A 6,479-nucleotide genomic window follows, 5' to 3' on the forward strand; every position below is an offset into this window, starting at 1 on the left:
CTCACAACTGAGAGAACTGGATCTGAATAATAGAAAACTGCGAAATCCGGGTGTGAAGCTTCTCTCTGTTGTACTGAAGGATCCTGACTGTAAACTGGAGAAACTCGGGTAAGATCATCTACGGTATATCATAGTCAGACATGTTATTGTCTTCTGTAAGACTAAATCAGGGTTCCACAAATCTGGCACTGGAGGGCCGCTGCCTTTCTGAGTTTAGCTCAAACCCTGATAAAACTCTCCTTCCTGTAACTCTGAAGACATGGATTAGCTTGTTCAGGCGTCTTTAATTAGGGTTGGAGATAAACTCTGCAGGACAGCGGCACTTCAAAACCGGATTTGAGGAACCCTGGACTAAATGCTCTGATGTAAATTTTAGGGCTACACTGCAGAAAATAAATTTCTTTCTCAGTATTTTTGTTTTCTTTTCTTTTTTGTATTCTTAATTGAAGATAAATTTACTTGAGAAGCAAAATAACTTAAACTGTTAAGTCTTGTATACTGAAAAATTGCTTATGTATCTTGATTTAAGAATTTTTAGATATTAGATATTCAGACTACGTCTGGATCGGATTCAGAAGTTCAAGTCCAACAACACCCCCAAAGCTTCACAGTCCTATACCTCGTCCTGCGTCGACATTTCATCAAGTAACATTAGGCAGTTTTGATTTTACATATGCGTCTGCTGACATACGTGACCCGTTCTGGCAAAATGAGTCGCAATGAGCAATTGTTCATGACTGAGCTACACCTGTTTGACTTTAATAGTCAAAGTCAATTTTGAGAAAAATCGAGTTAAAGTTTTCTGAAGGTTCCAAAACAAAATCATCTACCAACCATACCTTAAAATCTCAGGTAATAACACCACATTTGGCACACACCACCGAGTCAAAACCAAATATTTATAGGAACAATATATATTCAAATTTTTTCCCCCATGGTACCACAATTGTTTGATTAAAATTAATGAAAAAGACAGCCTATATATTCAGACCTACTGTACTGCACAGGTCTAATATAATGTTACACATCAGCTGTTTTTCCCCAAATGTTCACTTAAAGGTATAGCGGAGGATCTTTCCAAATTTTAGATAAGACCCGCCCTCTCCACTTTTTGAAAAGTTTGATTGATTCACCAGAATGATTGACAATTAGGAGGACCAATAGTATAGGTTACCCACCAGGAAGTAAAACATCCTCCGCTATACCTTTAAGACATAGCAGATTATGTTTGCTTGAATACTCGCCAAGACAGATATTTTGAAACACTGTAATTCTGTGTAGGTATAAGAGTATATCGGGATCACGCGCTGTCTGAGGCGTCTTTGAGGCACGCTTCGGATGTGTCAGTCAATGTGAGTAAAATCATTTTGTTTAAATCAGTATGAGTTTGAAAATCACATTTCATTGGTTCAGACTCATGCCATCGAGAATTCGCTATTAATATTCACAAAGTTGGATTGCTACGTTTTAAAACAATACCAAACTTGTGCTGAGGGAAAGCACAGTCGTCGAGAAGCGAGCAGAGAAAACTGAATTTTTCATGGACAAAGGAAAACATACAAATAAAGATACTTTTAAATGTTTAATTGGTATTTTGACCCTTGGGATCACTAGATGAGGGCTTAATGAACTCATTTTTGTGAACACCTCAAATTCGACCATTTTGCCTGTAGCTCAGAATTATCCTGTACGCATTCTGACTCATTTTGCCAGCACGGGTCACATATGATATTGCATGTTTCTGCTTCTTCTTCGCCTGTGTTTTTATCAGGAGATTTAATACTTTTTCAAAAGTGAAAGATCTCAAACTAAACCGCCTTCAGTGATACATGTGTTAAATAGTTGTTGTTAAGTGTTAGCTTATTATATTTATGTTGAAATTTTATGGATTTAATTTTTACATTTTCCATAATCTGCCTGTAAATGTTTGTATCTCCCAGGATACGTTTCCCCTTTGGGAGTATAAATTAATTGGAAAAAAGAATGTTTGTTTGGCAATGCGTGTTACAACATTTTAATAACAATTTTAAAACATGTATTCTCTCATAACTTTAAACATTCTTTGTAAAATTCGGTCGAACAATGCCTGTTTATGAATATATTAGCCTACTGTATCATATTTAATATGCAAATTTCTAGGGCCTATGAATGATCAATATGACCAAAACTTTGCTGAGAAACATCGTGTACACAGTCTTCTTCATGCCTTCTGTCCTCTGATTGATAGTTTATACTTAAAAAACAAAAACAAAATTCAAGTAAAGTCCTTTTGCTCAGAAAGTTTTTATTTTTATAAATGTAAATGTAAGAAACATTTATTAGACTGAAGCAACTGGGGTTTATTGATATTAATAAACCATTTTTTTTATGTTAAAAATTGCATATATGATCCATAAAAGCCGTGTGTGTGTGTGTAATGTGATACTCAACAAAAAACAGATGCTAACTTGTATATGCATGCATGTGTGTTTTTTTGTTGAGTATCATATTTATACATCGCTTTTATGGCTCATACTGTCAGAAACACAGGGTTAGGACTAGTGTGAAAACTTGAACACAGTCAAAAGGTGAACCCAAATGCAGAAAACCAGATGACAGTTCTGGGAAATATCTTCAAATCTTGTATTTGATGAAAAGGAACGTCCAAACTTTCCTAGGATAAATCCAAAAAGTAAACTCCAAAAAACTTCCACAAATAGATTGACAACAGTTCCAAAAAGTAAATCCAAAAAGTCCACAAAGTAAATCCAGAAGGAATTTGAAAAAAAGTTCACAAAAAGATCTGTGAGTACTCCAAAATTTCAAAGAGCAAAAGTCAATTAAACAAAACAAAGGAACCATACCAGGTACACAAATTAGATTTAGATAACTCCAAAAGAGGCACAGCAAGAGAATGACCTAGACTTGGTCATAGCACTGGAAACACTGAGAAAAGTACTCAGGAGAAGGGTGACTTAAATACACAAACAGGGAACAAGGCACAGGAGACATAATGACAGAGACTGAAAACCAAGATCAGACCATACAAATAACAAACTCTAAATTGAGAATTAATTATTATTTTGGGACAAATCATTGTTTGATTTGCGCACAGAATCCTCCGCTGTCTGGTCGCTTCGATCCGGACTCGCGCTAACGGCAAATCCCTTTCACTGTCCGACTGGGTTTTGATTTCGGCAAATCAGTTTTAACGAATTCAAACAACGTGATTATTGTGAGTCCAACATACATCCAGCCACGCAAGAAAGCATCAAATCATCCTGAGGGAATAATATACTGATGTGATTTGCTGACCAAGAAACATTTATACATTAATTATTATTATTAATGTAAAAAAAAGAAAGAAAAAAAAATCAGGATTCTTTGATAAATAAAAGGTTCAAAGTAAATTTATCCGAAATAAAAAAACGTAGCATTATAAATGTACTTGCTGAATAAAAGTAGGCTATTAATTTCTTTAAAAGTAGTGTATAATTACAAAAGCTTTCTATTTCAGATAAATGCTATTATTTTGAACTATGGTTTGTGTGTAATATGACTTTAATCAAAACAAATGTGTTGTCTGAAAACCTTTTAAACGCATACGAACCTGAAATGACATATAGGCCTACTGTGTTATGTTGGCCTAGCCTATAGCCTACAAATATTTTGAGTGTCCCTCATTTTCCTGTAAAGAACCATGCACGATTGTCCCGCATTTGTTTAGTTGGCAACCCTACCCTCAATGCTATGTAAAACCTGGTTGGATAAGGATTTTAAAATTGGATATGAAGATGAAATCTGACGCATAGTTTCAGTGTTAAAACTGATAACATAATTGCTGTCTGTGGTTTTATATGGGCTGTGGCAATAATTTTGAAAAATAATAGTTTGCAGCAACATATGGAAAAAAAGAACTGAACTAGTTCATTTTTTGGAACTGTGAACTTTAGTTGTGTTAACAAATGTGTTAACTGAACTTTGAACTAGTTCATGTAGAAAGTGAACTTTCCCAACACTGCCTGACACATATATGCAATTCAATGCAAATCAATAATAATTAAGAGATGGAAAATGTTCCCTAAAAGCCTGTTGTGTCATATTTGACATTTATATTAACATGAAAAAATGTCAAAAGAATAAAAAATGTAACATTAACAAATGGTGAATAATCAATAAACCCAGTTGCTTCAGTCCAGTAAATGTTTCTTACATTAATTTATACAAATCATGAATCATTAATAAATCATTTCTCAGCAAAAAATACTTTATTTGATAAAAAATAAGTATAAACTATCAATCAGAGGACAGAAGGCATGAAGTAGATTGTGTGGAAGAGCAAAACAGAGAGGCAGAAGGTAGCATTAGGAAGACAGAAACAATCACTGCATATCCAGTAAAACCTCATGGTATGTTCACTGTCAGCAACAGTGTTGTCATAATTATCAATTTAGGTTTGACCATATTGATTTCACTTTATTTTAATGGTCCCTTGAACACATTCTGTTGACTATCAGTACAGTTGCACATGTCTACTAACTCCCATTGGAGTGTTAATAGATTTATTAGTAGACTAGTAGGGTTAGGGTTAGAATAAGTTGGCATGTAGTTACAAAGTTACTTATAGTCAGTAGTTAACCTACCATACTCTTGTGTGCTTTCATCTTCACGATGAGTCTGTCACAGAGAAGAGGTGTAGTTGTGTTTGAGCTCATTTAGAACTGTTGGATTTATGAAGAACATGTGTTGAAAGCTTTTTGAATTTCTTTATTATTTTTTTTTATGACTGATAAATCTCCAATTGAAATTTAGACATATTTAATAGTCTGTGTAGAATTGTGGCTTGTACGTGTTGATCTGAACTGAGAGAGTGAAGAGTGTGTCATTGTTCTCTACAGGTTGAGTGATTGTGGAGTCACAGATGAAGGTTGTTCTGCTCTGGCTTCAGCTCTGAGATCAAACCCCTCACACCTGAGAGATCTGGATCTGTGGGGGAATAAACTAGGAGATTCAGTTCATCTGCTCTCTGCTGTACTGGAGGATCCTCACTGTAAACTGGAGACACTGAGGTAAGATTGTCTCTCTGATTGTCACACATGTCTTTGTCTTCAGTAAGAATTTTAGGACTAAAATTAGCTTGTAAAATGTTCTGTAAACACTAAATCTCAGCACAGAAATCACAGGTGTACACAAATGTCTAATCTCATGATCTGGTATTAGTGTTCATTTTTACATTCTTTTTAAAATATATCCTTTCAATTTAGTGAGTATTTCATTATATTCATTATGTTCAATAATTTTAATTTCTTTATTTAATAATTTAATAACAATAATCTGATCCTATAGTTCCCCCGGCACTGCACAGTCCTTAATCGTTGAAGTTTCTGCTTTGAACGGCTCTTTCCGTGGCTACAAAAATAAATAAATTCAAAGTAGCTTTTCAAACACTACTAATGTACTAATATGAAAGATAATAAGCAAAAGAAATGTAATAACTTCATGCTGATCTTCATTATCATATATGCAGGGAAACACCTGAACTTCTGCGGAGCAGTAATGAATAAAGTAACATGGTCAGCGCCGCGCTGGTGAGATTAGTTTGCTCTGTCCATTCGGTTTCGCTAGCAAACACGTCCTCCCTGCGATGTCGAGTCGGTCACACAGCTCGGTCCATTGAGCCGCACCGATGATGTCAGCACGGCACGAGCTCTGTAACACCGCTCCGTTTCGTCCCACTGTTGGTGTGTTTGGCTTCCCATACAACTCGTTACAACTAACAGACATTGCTTAAAAGAGTTTGTGAGACGCGCCAAATTAAACAGAAGTGCGGACACACAACTTCCTTTTCAAGGGAAATTAGCCATCATCAACTACCGAAATCTCTTCTTATTTCAGTAATGCGTATGAATGAATTTCACCAAGGTTGATCAATGTTTTTTGTTTCACTAGTGTTGAGGCTTTTCAATAATTGTTGCCTAACGGCCCTTCATACTGGTGGTTTCATATTTGTCTCCTCCAAAGTTTCAGACAAGAATGAACATTGATCTAGTTCATTTGTACAGTATGGTGCACTGGCAGAATAGTTTTGTATAATTAGTGTAGAAATATGTGAAATGCTTATAAATCATTAAATGTTTAAGTTTTATAGGCCCCATTATTACACATTTTTCAAGTGTCCAGACATATATTGTTATCCATTTAATATGAAGAGACAATTTTATTAGTCTTTTTCATTATAATATATATTATAACATTTCTAAAGACACTTATTTACTGTTGTGGTAATAAACACATATGTGTTAAACTGTAAGCATGAAGTTATAAGGCAACGCAAAAAATAGAAATAAATGATAAACATGAAAATGGTCTTGATATAAAAGCTTCAGGTCAGGGGCATTCAGTCCGTATACTGTACGCTGTGAATGCTCTGCAGACCCAAGCCATTTAAGAGAATGAGTTTGTGGACTCGCAAATTAATATTAACACTATAAATATGACTA

This window comes from Leuciscus leuciscus (genome assembly GCF_965113295.1).
Source record: "Leuciscus leuciscus genome assembly, contig: SUPER_11_unloc_7, whole genome shotgun sequence".
In the NCBI taxonomy this organism is placed as follows: domain Eukaryota; kingdom Metazoa; phylum Chordata; class Actinopteri; order Cypriniformes; family Leuciscidae; genus Leuciscus; species Leuciscus leuciscus.